Here is a 13,704-nt window from a genome sequence, read left to right as displayed (position 1 = left end):
TACCACCAGGCCATAACTGCTCCATAAACAGCCAGAGGATTGCTGTGGGTGTGCGAGGGTATGTGATAGAAAAGGTGTTCAAAGGCTCAAAGTCAAAAGCACCATAAGAACAAATGAGAGGAATCGCACAGAAACCCATGTGAACCTCGGTGTCCCCTCAAACCCAGCAGTGATGGCTGGATGCTGATTGGATGCTGATAAAAACTGAAAAACTGTGACAGAAGGTGTCACAGACCTCCCACTCATGTTTTCCTTTTAACTTGACAAGACAAACACAAGTCTTAGAAGCCCTTCTTACGGGTCTGGCTTTGGTAACTGTGGAAGCAGATCTAAATGGAAAACCCAAATAAAACAAAACGTGACCAATATACGGGCAGAGCTAAACATGCTAGTTCAAGCTCTGCTTTCAGAATGACCCCCCCCCCCAAACACACACACACACCAAAGGACAGAGGCAGAGAAAAAAAGTGAGAGAAAAGACAAGAGAGGAAGATAAAGAAGTGGAATAAAGAACATGAGGAGGAGAAGTATGAAAGAAGAGAGAGATGGAGAGGTCGAGAGAGTGAGAGAAAGACAGCAAGTGGAAAGGGCTGTCATAGTTTGGCTTTGCTGTGGGGCAGGATTAGGGTAAGAGGGATTTAACACAATCAAGTGTCCCCTTTCAACACACACACAGAAACCCTTCAGTGCTGGTGGGAAATGGAGAGAGGGGACACGTGCACACACACACACACACACACACACACACACACACACACACACACACACACACACACACACACACACACACACACACACACACACACACACACACACACACACACACACACAGAAGGCCTTGAGAAACACTTGTGGGAAATGGAGAGAGGGAACAATGTCTGTTTTAGAATTTTAGACACAGATCACAGATCAACACAGATTTAAACACAGATTTAAACACAGATCAGGATCATGTTAACATATGCCAGGCAAGCTTTTCTCTCCTGAAGACAATATACTAATACAAGAAGAACACAAATGTGTCATTGTAATTTGACGATACAGTAAGGTGCAGTGTTGACCGTGGGAGGTACAGTTTACTCCAGCTGCTCTGCTAGTCACAAGTGCCTCTCCATGAATTAAAAGGTGTCATAAGAGCTTCCGAAAGCTTTGGAAGTGCCCGGTGTTTCAGATACTCAAGTCCGAAGCATGCACTGCCTACCTACCTCCATCTAAACTCCTGGCTTCGGCGACCCCTCAGAGGTCAGGCCAGGGTCAGCCAGGGGTCAGAGGTCATGGCCTAATGACAGGGCAGGAGAGTGTGTCATTGAGAAAAAGTCAGAGGGGAAACCGAAGGGGAGGACAAGGCCGGCTTGACAAAGGAGAGATTAGCGCCCGTGTCAGGCGATGTTGCCTTGGTCGGCGGTAGGACTGTTTAAACACTGCCAGGCGTTAATAACAGCCAGAGCTTTTTTTTGGTTGTTTTAATTAGTGGGCAGTGTGGTACCGATGCATGACTGATTAACTTTAACCTGCAGGCAAACATATGTTCCAGATCGATTTTGTAAACAATAAATGCTTAATTAAGTTCTCATAGAAACCTTTTTTTGTTAGGCAAAGAAAAATAAGTCCCATTTTCCAAAGGCATAGTTTCTCCAGAAACACTGTTGATTTGAACACTCTCTCTAAAGGTTAAGCCAGGGCCTTTCAAACTTTGTGGACATTCATTTTAAACCCAAAGAAAGCTTTGCGTATTAGATCCACTGTCAGGGGCACCTCTAGGGTTCCGGTCTGAATGGACTGATTACCACCTCTTTTGCTTATGGTGTACAAAAACAGGAGATAAAACCTCTGTTGGTCTCTCCTTTGATTCTGTCTGGGTGTGTCAGGCTGAGCGTGCTAAGATGAGGGAGTGCTGGAGTGGTAAGAACCCCACTGTGGGCTCAAGACCGGGGCTTTGTCCTGTGGGGACGTGAGGCAGGAAACAGGAGCCCCCAGACGACCGAGGCCGTAGCGGAGGTGCGCGCCTCTTTGCAGGGGGCCCTGGGAGCTGGACATGAGGGCCCCCATTCCCACAGAGAAGGAGAAAAGCCCACAAGGAAATGCTCGCCTGCAAACACCCGAGGGCCTCGTTTTGTGTAGAAAAAAACACACACACAACTAAAATTGATGGTTTCGCTACAGAAATAGTTGTTTACATACGTGGAAAGAAATGGGGAGGGAGGGGGGAGAGGGAGAGAGGGAGAGAGGGAGAAGGGAGAAGCATTGTGGTGTTGGAAAAGTGAAAGAGTCATTTGTGTGGAGAAAGCTACTGGGGTAATGGTGGAGGTGGTTGTTTGGGAAATCACACACCTGCAACTTGTTAGAATGTTGCAGGTTTTTCCTGGTTCCCCACTAGGGGTGTGCGAAGATAAGACGTGCAGGCATTGTTATGGGAAGAGAAATTCTGGCATCGATTTGCTTTAACCTGGAACAGTTTGATCTGAAATGATACAAGCCCCTATGTTTGGCATTAGTATTTCTGAAATATTAAACAACATATTATTGTTTCATATTATGTTTAATATATTTTTAATATGTATAAAATAATATTACATTAAAAATGCATTTTTAGAGAGATGTTGGCCTGGATTGAGAACTTCTGAATGGGCACTGCGTGGTCTCCAGTTGACCCTCACCTTGCTATCAAGCCAGAAGCAGACATGCATAAACCAGACACAGGTTTGTTTTTTCTTGATCTCTGATGCACTGATGACAGACCACTCTCTCTCTCTCTCTCTCTCTCTCTCTCTCTCTCTCTCTCTCTCTCTCTCTCTCTCTCTCTCTCTCTCTCTCTCTCCCCCCCACCCACGGATATGCATTTTTATTTTGACATGTCTGCCCAAGTCCTTCACAGGGAGCAGAAGTAGAGTAGAGTAGAGTAGAGTAGAGTAGAGTAGAGTAGAGTAGAGTAGAGTAGGCTGTTTATCGCTGTTATTAAACCCACCTTGCTCCTCGTGCTGGACAGAACTCTTGCCTGAACTGGTCTGATTTCTAATCGGCCTCTCACATCTCTGGAAGTAGCTCCAGCTCCAAGCCCAGAACGCTACACTGGAAGACGTCAAAACAGCCTGCGAGTTCCATGAGTCAGGCACCCTTCTCCCACACACGAGGCATGTGCTTCCACCCTGAACGGCTTCTCGTTAAAGCTGTTCACGCCGGGTTGGCTTTCTCGCTCAGTGCATGATGAACCGATGGGGGGAGTCGGTGGCCGGAGTCTTCGCACAACGCGCCAGGTTTACGCTCAGAGCCCCTGAGGACGTTCTAGGCACAGCAGGGGCAATTAAGGGAGGAAGAGGCTGTCCGAACTTTGGGGGCACCCCCCCCCCCCCCCCCCCATTGTCTCTATGCTCTTCTGCTTAAGAGGATTTTCTGTTAAATCACTTCCTACTGCTGATAAGTCTAACCCAGGCATTCATTTAAAGAAAATTACTCAGCTATTGTGTAAACCAGTTTTATTTTGTGCAGCTATCAAAAAGAAACCATGAGCACATATAAAGAAGACTGCTGCTGGATGGAACTGAACCCGAAATGTGCTGAATTAAACCAAAAGGTTCCTAAAGTCTTCACCCAGTAGTTATAATCTGGGTTTACGGAGACAGCTGCTGTTGTCTGCGGAGCTCCAGAGCCGTAATCCTCACCGCTCCGTGCCGTATCCGCAATCCGATAGCTTCCAGAGGAGCAGAAAGGGTTCGGTAATAGGAGCAAGCTTAGTGTAATGGGCCATGAAATCGGCTTCGGACGATCGGCTCATATGAATCGCCAAACCTCTTGCAGTTTTGGCAGCGGGTCAGCTCGGGGTCAGGTTTGAGGGCACCTGTGAGTCAGGAACAGGGCGTGGCTGTGTGATTACGAGTGTGATTACGAGCGCCTGCAACACGTCCAACTCCTCATCCCTCCTACTTAATATTCCACTTCATTCTACATGACTGCATGTAATTTTGTATAATTCATAACTGCTAATTCTATTGTAAGAAGCTTTTAACTCCTCAACAATGTAAATCACAGTAACAAATGAACTGATAAGGGTGTGTGTTATACTGTGCTGGACTCTGCCTTTAGTCTGTGCTGTTTTCTTTTTAAAGAGATGTGGGCTTGAGTTGTCTGGGCTTCTCACTCAAGCAGAGTTATGGGAGGCAGACCACAAAACACCACAGTGTTTAGCACCAAAACAGATCCGAACAAACCTGAAACAGACCTCATAGGAGCCTTTTGGCTCAGATGGTGACCAGCAGGTTTTGGGACAACCCCCCCCCCCCCCCCCCCCCCCAAGACAAAGGTAGAATCCAAACTCCCAGATCAGATGACCTTTCTCCCATATGGTTCTATGTGCAGATGGCTTTCATTAATAAACTGACAGAAAGGCATCATGTGGGGATGCTACAGTGGTACACCTAAATCAGGGGTGCCCATTACGTCGTTACCCCCCCCCCCCTCCCGTCAACAATTTACGTTCAACACCCCCCTGTCAACAAATTACGTTCGCCACCCCGTCAACACTTTACACTCGAGGCAAGGTAGATCTTTCTGACTGGGTCATCTTATAAGTAGCTCGCAAGCTGAAAACTTGTGGGCACCCCTGACCTAAATCATGCAGGTCCTGATTGGTCCCCTCTTAGCTCCTCCCCCTGCATTTAAGGGAAACTCCACCCACAAGTTATGGAAGCTGATATGATTTATATAACCAGGCTGTACCCATCAAAGTCTGTAGTGGATCGTGTAACCCGATAGAACCAAAAGAACTGCTGTCAGGATTATACTGGTCTACACTAGGATTATACTAGTTTACACAGGTCCATGGCTGTAACAATCTCTCTCTCTCTCCCTCTCTCTCCCTCTCTCTCTCTCTCTCTCTCTCTTTCTCTCTCTCTCTTTTTCTCTCGTCTTGTGTGTTTCTCATGTGCACATAGCCAGGCCTGGTCGGACTGCTAGAGTTTGGCACACTGCCTCCTGCTGGACGTTTCGCGGGCGGCTGAGATGACGGGCCAGATTCGTCCCTCTCGTGTGGCTGCATGCTTTAGTTTGAGTTCACCCGTAAAACTGTGGGCAGATTTTACACGGCAAGTGAGCCTAAACAGGCTTGCTTTCTGTCTCCTCCACTTTCACTACTTTTTCTTTTCTCTATTTTGCTTTCTTTCCCTTGTTTTCTCCACTTTCTCTCTATCACTTGCCATTTTTCCTCTCTGCCTCTTCTTCATTCTCTTTCTATCAGTTCTCCTTCTCCACCTCTCCCTCTCTCCCCTCCTCTACCTCTCTCCATCTCCCTCTCTCTCTCTCTCTGACATATCCCTTGTGCTTGGCCCATGTCCCCCATGTAATCTGGTCATCTCCTGCTTGTCTCTGGAGGTCTATAGGTTTCAAGTCATCGCAGATAAAGCGAGTTTTCACAGTGTTGATCAGATTGCCATCATGACGATGATGCTGTGTTGTTTTGTTTTGGACATTCTTCACCATGCTGTTTGCATCACAGTTATTCAGATTTAATCTCGCCCGTGCTTTCTTGGAGAACGGAGCACAGACCTTACAAAGTACAGCTCATGTCATGTTTTGGTTTATAATAAATTTAGATACGGTGCTAAGCGTAGCTTTGAAAAAGTTCAGACAGATCATTGTGGTTCTTCCACAGTTCCAGCAGTTGACCATAGAGAGAGAAAGAGAGATAGAGAGCAAGACTAGATGAAAGTGAGGCGGGGGAGAGAGGGGGTTCATTAATTTAAGTCAGGCATGAAACTACGAGGACAGTTCTGTGAACAGAGAAGTTCAAACATTCAGATGTGACCAAACACCCATGATGATATTGGTCACGTGTGTTGGATCGGACGTCAAACTTATCTGTGCACAGTGGATTGCAGGAGGCTTTAGCAGCCTACTCTAATCAGAAAGAGCCAGACTGCACTGATCCTGGATCAGTTCCTTCTCCTTAAATCCACCTGGGTACAAATCGTGCAACCTCAGCCTTCATCTAAGAAATCAGAGCACACAGTGAACCCTTCCCAGCCTCCACCACCTCGGCTGCTCCACACTACCTGAGAGGTATAATTGTTTCTCATGAAAACTCTCTCTCTCTCTCTCTCTCTCTCTCTCTCTCTCTCTCTCTCTCTCTCTCTCTCTCTCTCTCTCTCTCTCTCTCCCCCCCCCTCTGGGGTCTATCAGGGGCCTCCAGCTAGAGCTGCAGGGCCTAATTAGAGGTGATCAGCAGTGCTGCTTACAAGAAGAGCAAGCACGCTGCTATCAGCAGCCATGTGAGGATGTGCCTGGTGACGGTACTAGTGGAGCAGTGTGTGGAGAGACCCTGCATGGAGAGACCGTGTGTGGAGAGACTGTGTGTGGAGAAACCCTGCATGGAGAGACTGTGTGTGGAGAGACAGTGTGTGGAGAAACCCTGCATGGAGAGACTGTGTGTGGAGAGACAGTGTGTGGAGAGACCGTGTGTGGAGAGACCGTGTGTGAAGAGACTGTGTGTGGAGAGACCATGTGTAGAGAGACCGTGTGTGGAGAGATTGTGTGTGGAGAAACCCTGCATGGAGAGACTGTGTGTGGAGAGACAGTGTGTGGAGAGACCGTGTGTGGAGAGACCGTGTGTGAAGAGACTGTGTGTGGAGAGACCATGTGTAGAGAGACCGTGTGTGGAGAGATTGTGTGTGGAGAAACCCTGCATGGAGAGACTGTGTGTGGAGAGACAGTGTGTGGAGAAACCCTGCATGGAGAGACTGTGTGTGGAGAGACAGTGTGTGGAGAGACCGTGTGTGGAGAGACCGTGTGTGAAGAGACTGTGTGTGGAGAGACCATGTGTAGAGAGACCGTGTGTGGAGAGATTGTGTGTGGAGAAACCCTGCATGGAGAGACTGTGTGTGGAGAGACAGTGTGTGGAGAAACCCTGCATGGAGAGACTGTGTGTGGAGAGACAGTGTGTGGAGAGACCGTGTGTGGAGAGACCGTGTGTGAAGAGACTGTGTGTGGAGAGACCATGTGTAGAGAGACCGTGTGTGGAGAGATTGTGTGTGGAGAAACCCTGCATGGAGAGACAGTGTGTGGAGAGACAGTGTGTGGAGAGACCGTGTGTGAAGAGACTGTGTGTGGAGAGACCATGTGTAGAGAGACCGTGTGTGGAGAGATTGTGTGTGGAGAAACCCTGCATGGAGAGACTGTGTGTGGAGAGACAGTGTGTGGAGAGACCATGTGTGGAGAGAGTGTGTGGACTGTGGAATGACCGTGTGTGGGGATACCCTGCATGGAGAGACAGCGTGTGGAGAGACCGTGTGTGGAAAGACAGTGTGTGGAGAGACCCTGCATGGAGAGACCGTGTGTGGAGAGACAGTGTGTGGAAAGACAGTGTGTGGAGAGACTCTGCATGGAAAAACCGTGTGTGGAGAGACTCTGCATGGAGAGACCATGTGTGGAGAGACCGTGCACTGTAAAAACGAAAAAGTTGAGAAAACTCAAAATTTCAAGGCAACTTACTGCACTCGATTTTTGAGTTTTGATCCCAACTCAAACTCTTAAGTTTTTAAGAAATTCACTCAGTTGAGCCAACTTATTATTTCTTGTTCCAATTATTTATTTTTCACAGGTATATAAACTTCAGATTTTAAGTATTGCCTACAAATAATTCCAAATGATTCAAGTTATGCTAACTTATTATATCTTGTTCAGATAATTTATCTTGCCCATGTATATGAACCTCAAAATGTAAGTTTTACATACCAAGAGTTCCAATTTTTTTTTAAGTTGTGCCAACTTACTATACTGCGGCGTGGTGTGGGAGAAAAAAGCCACAAACAAGTCCATTCTTATCAAGAACAGAAATTTTATTCTCACCTCGCAAGAAAATTGGTACTAAGAGGCACAATCAGATCAAACTCGAGGCCTCAAATAGCTTGGCCTTGCACATGAAACACAGGGGGAGGTCATGAAGATGCAACGTTACACATACATGGAGGGGGAACTCGGATAATGCACATGTACATTATCTTGTTATCTACATTGTGTACATTATGTACATTATCTTGCTACAATATCTTGTTCAGATAATGTATATTTCACATGTACATAAATCTCTAAATTCAATACTAAGAACAGCTAACTGAAGTTGGGTCATATAAGACAAATGACAAAACACAGTTGGACGTTAATATTCAGTTCAGAGTAGCGTAGGTCGCTGCTTGCCGCTGGTGAAATCCATTTCAAGATGTCCGGAGTCGCAAACCCCGCCCCGTTCTCAAGTAAGGAGTCAAATTGAGCATGCGCAGAGGAGTTGGCCTGGCCTTAACTAGGGTTCAACTACAATTTGTACATTTTGACAATACAGGTTATAAGGTCAGATCAACTTTTAACAAGAAACTCAATAAAGTAAGCTGATCCAATTACTTTGTTATAGTTTATGGTGCAATTAATTATTTTTGGCTCAGCTAAACTAAAAATCATAGTAAGGCAAGTAATTTTAAGTTCTGTTTTGTACAGTGTGTGTGGAGAGACATTGTGTGGGGAGACCCTGCAAGGTGAGACCGTGTGTGGAGAGATAGTGTGTGGGGAGACCCTGCATGGAGAGACCGTGTGTGGAGAGACAGTGTATGGACTGTGGAGAGACCGTGTGGGGATACCCTGCATGGAGAGACAGCGTGTGGAGAGATCATGTGTGGAGAGACCCTGCATGGAGAGACAGTGTGTGGAGAGACTCTGCATGGAGAGACAGTGTGTGGAGAAACCGTGTGTGGAAAGACCCTTCATAGAGAGACCCTGCATGGAGAGATCATGTGTGGAGAGACCGTGTGTGGAGAGACAGTGTGGGGAGACCCTGCATGGAGAGACCGTGTGTGGAGAGACAGTGTGTGGGGAGACCCTGCATGGAGAGACCGTGTGTGGAGAGACAGTGTGTGGGGAGACCCTGCATGGAGAGACGCTGCGCTTTTTCTGCCTATTATGTGTAATTTGCTGTGTTACTGTATGTGTAAGACGAGACAGACAGGAGGGGAGGGACAGAGATTTAATACTGATACTGCTATTATTATTATTAGTATAAGTAGTTGTAGTAGTAGTAGTAGTATTTAATGAGTAAGTTGTATGTTGTACTCATGCCTAAGTATGAGTACAACAATAAGTATGTTGTACTCATGCCTATATAAAGCGATGACAAAGGGTGAGAGAGACCTTTTATCAACAGGATCAACAGTCCTGAAGAAGGAGAGAGGTCCCACCTGCTGGGTGATTAAAAGGTCAGCACGCCTGCGTTCTCCAGGACGCAGCTCACTGCGGGTATCCAGAGCATAAGCAGCTTATGAATCCTGTGGGTCTCCTGAGGAACTCCGCATGCTGCGGCCATAACGGCTGTCGCACCGGGGGCTTCTGGGATACTGGGGGGGTCTGGGATCCTGGGAGCAGGCGTGCATGGAGTGATCCCTGGAGAGCATGGCTAGATCCTGTCCTCACCCTGCAGAGAGAACTTTCCAGAATCCACACACAAATTCACAAGGAATTAGTGAGGAAAATGTAGGATGATGAGAAAAGAGGAGAGATGAAGGGATGAGTAGAGGAAGAGGAGGAGGAGGGAGGAAGGCTCTGTGTGGCGCCTGGTGCCGGTTCATTACCACACACACATACACACACGCACACACAGGTGTGGGTGATGCAGGTGCCTCCTTACTGCAGTGGGTGGCAGAGTGTGTGAGAGCCTGCTGGAGCTTGAACCCCACCCAACCAGCCACTAAACGCAGGCAGCAGAGCTGAAAACAAACAACCCCTGTCTGGTATTCGCAAGGAGAACTGATCCCAGGTCAGCTCACCTCAGTCGCAGCCCCATTATCTAGGGCCGAGTGAGAGGGACGACGCACTGATCCCCACGCAGGGCTCTGGAGAATGGGAAAGAGGCATGGTGGCTCTGTGGTCTACTGCAGCTCACAGCAGTGCAAATCTCAAACATGATTTGGGTCAAAGAGACTTCCCCGGGAAGTCACCAGAAAAGAGATAAGAATCTACTGGTGTCAGGGTGTGTGTGTGTGTGTGTGTGTGTGTGTGTGTGTGTGTGTGTGTGTGTGTAAGAGAGAGAGATCTTATTCAGTCCTGAGTCACAACCCGTGACTGGATAAAAAAAATTATATATCAATAACTATATACCAAACTAGATGTCATGCAATATATTGCCCATTTTTTTTAGTGTGAAATGTAATCTGTATACATTAACAAAATCAACTTTTTCAAATCAAAAGCTCTTAAGGTATAAAGACTGGGACAAGAGTGAGGATCTCTCTGTTCTCCTCAGTATTCAGGGAACAGTGTGCACATGTTCACCGCATCTGACAGATGAGGTCACCATTTCTCTAATCAGTTAACTAACGTCCTTTTCATTATAACACGGTGACTTGTTTAAGATCCAAACAACTACATTTGTCAAATGCCTGTCAACACCCAGGCACACATATACACCCACAGAGTGAGTGAGAGAGAGAAATAGAGAGAGAGAGAGAGAGAGAGAGAAACATATTGTGGAGTTTTAGGAATGCAGTTTAAATTTAAGAATGCTTACACCGATATTGACACTTCAATTACTCTCAGAACGAGCAACAAGCAATCCACTAGCCTGGTTAATTTTGTGTGCAAAACTAATTTGTAAAAAATAAAAATAAATCCCAGTGATGTTTTTTTTAACGGTGTTACAGATATTAACACAATTATTAGACAGTCACACGCAGCACTACGGGGGTCGTGAGTCTCTCCTTGACATTTCTCTCTGAAGCTGATCTCTCTCGGAGGCTGATCTCTCTCTGAAGCTGATCTCTCTCTGAGGCTGATCTCTCTCGGAGGCTGATCTCCTCAGGTGACTGTGGCGTGTTGTCCTCTAGATGGAAGCAGTTCTCAGCAGTAATAACAGCATTTGTGCCCAGTCAAAAGATCTCCAGAAGCTTCTGGCTTATCTAAATGCACAGTATAAACTGTGACTTCAAAACGCAAAAATAAGAAACAAACAAAGCTATATAGAAATCAGAGTGAGGTAAAAATAAAATAAAATTTGCTTTTATTCGAAAATAATTTTTTTCCCCTGAACCTTCTTGAGAAGTGCTGTGACCTGCAATCTGTGTTTCAGTAAAACAGGAACATGAACTACAGCCAAGCAGTGCTGCTCAGACCAGGACAGACAGAATAAAACAAACATAAAATGTGCTGAAATTACTCTTAATTTTGTTCCAGTCATTATGTTCCACATTTTTTGGTCTGACAACTTGGACACACCAAAGCTGAGAAACCGGGCTGAGAAACACTGTCATAGACCACTTGCCACTCAGGGTGGTTGAAGCCCAGTCCACCACAGGGGCGTCAGTGTTGGTGCCGATTGCACTTATCACGTAGTTGAAATTAACGACATTGTTGCACCAAATTACTAGAGACCAAATGACTGCATGGATGTGTTTTTTCAGGAATCTGGTCCACAGAAGAAGGAAGCAGGAAGTATTCCTGTCCATATGTTTTGCTCTTTCTCCTGCTGTGGTAATACCTCCAGGTCATAAATCCATTAGCTGATAAGCACTGGTGCTCTTTCTGCTCCATTAAGCGCTATTAGACATGCAGTGTTAGTGTTGCATAAAGAGAGAGAGAGAGAGAGAGAGAGAGAGAGAGAGAGCGAGAGAGAGAAACAGAGAAAGGTGTGTTGACCAGTACACATAGAGCGCAGGAGTTAAATGCAGCCACAGCTAAATGCAGTCATAAAGACAGTGAGGACAGGATGAACAGAGAGGAAGGGTGTGAAAGGCAGTCTCAGTTTGGAGACCAATTGTCTGTGCGCACACGTGTGTGTGTGCGTGTGTGTGTGTGGTTGTGTGTGTGTGTGTGTGTTTTAAAGACACTACTGTATCTTTGATAACTTTTGTTCTTAAAAGGCTATGCTAAGAGATGGTGTAGGATGATGACAGTTCTGTTGTTTTGCATGCACACACACACACACACACACACACACACACAGCTGCACAAATGCACATTCGCAGATGAGAGTGATAGTGAGAGAAAACAGACAGAGATAGGGGGAGAGAGAGAGAGAGATAGCGAGAGAGGGAGATAAGAGATAACACTTTAACAGACACATTCATAATTATCTGGACTGTTTTATAATCGCATGTCATCTTATTTACCATTATTGTTTACATCAAAGTTTTTCATTTTGGTTCATGCAGATGTCCTATCTTTGTTTTTATCATCTACAAAAATTTACATTTTTTTGTATACGAATGTTAAATGTATATATACTGTAGTGCACTGGCAACATGCATATTTTACTTTGGCATGTCAATAATGCATATTTAGTGGCGCATACATATATGTACATATATACACTGCACAGGGTATATGCTGCATATACTGCTTGATTACCATCCGTGTGTAAAGATTCCTGTTGATTAACATATTACTAATGTTTATAAGAAATGCTTTAGCAATGTGATTTTACACTGACCAACAGAAAGAAAAGTAGGGAGAGAGAGAGGGTTGTGGAGAAAGAGGGGAGAGAGAGAGATAGAAGAGGGAGGGATAGAGTGAGAGAGGGAGAGATAGAGTGAGAGAGGGAGAGATGCATCTGGCTTGCTACATTGCCTTGTGCTTTATTGTTGCATATAAAGATTTAGTGAAATATTGTGATTAAAGTGTCGTTTAGGTCTTTGCTAAAGTCCAAGCAATAAAACATATCTGGACCAAATGATCAAACCTCTGCTGTCATTTACGCAGGAAGGTCATTAGAAGAGATTAGTCCAAAGACAGAGATTAGACTTAAGGATTAACTACTGGTATTGAGTGGAGATTCACTAGTGGTATTGACACTGAGTTGTCTGCATTAAAACAGGCTGACACTTGACACCACCACTTGTTTGGTGGACTAGGCTGGATTGGCATGTGCATGTTTAACGTGCGTGAACAGCACACGTAGGCACGGGGCACGTTAATGTGAGGCTTGACTAATTATTGTGCAATGTGAATTTCTTTGTTCCTTTTTTAAAATGTTTTTCTGAAATGTTTTATGCAATGCAATCATTCCATGATAAGGCTTATCAGATGCCCAAAGTGTCTTCCAGTGTGGGTAGAAGGTCCTAAATCCCCTGCCATAACAGGACAGAAGTTATTGCAGCTGAGATCATCTGATCTCAAGGTGCAGGAGCATGCTGATAGCGGAACGACCTTTCTGACCTTCTGTGCAAACTTCGAGGAGCGAACTCCATGGTGCACTCTTGCAGAGATACACCCAAAGCCCTGATTGGTTGGCGGTCTGAATAGCATTTGTCTGAGTGCACAGTCACCATTTTTGTTGCCAGCTGGAACGATTATCCACCAGCGGTGGTGAGAAAAGGCTCCATCCCACACGCCTTCATCCTACACACAACCCCGAAGGAATGACGAGTCATACTGATGGTACCCTGGTGCTCGTAACATCTTACGTCATGTAGGGACTGCTAATTGCAGCGATGGTACAATAGAGTCAAACAAGTTGGACAGACACAGAGACACATTTATTATAAATACTTTTCATGTGTATTCATGCCGTTACGGTAACCCATTGTCAATTTATTTGTCCTATATTTGTAGATGGGTAAGAATCAAATCTGTTCAAATAAAACCTAGTCATGAACTGCAAATGTGATATAACCAAGAGATCCCTACACCCATGAAGAGTTGTCCTCACTAACTGGTGCTAATGCAACACTGTAACCAATA

Source organism: Brachyhypopomus gauderio, chromosome 1 (assembly GCF_052324685.1).
Source record: "Brachyhypopomus gauderio isolate BG-103 chromosome 1, BGAUD_0.2, whole genome shotgun sequence".
NCBI classification, from domain to species: domain Eukaryota; kingdom Metazoa; phylum Chordata; class Actinopteri; order Gymnotiformes; family Hypopomidae; genus Brachyhypopomus; species Brachyhypopomus gauderio.
Note: the sequence above shows the minus strand (reverse complement) of the source record.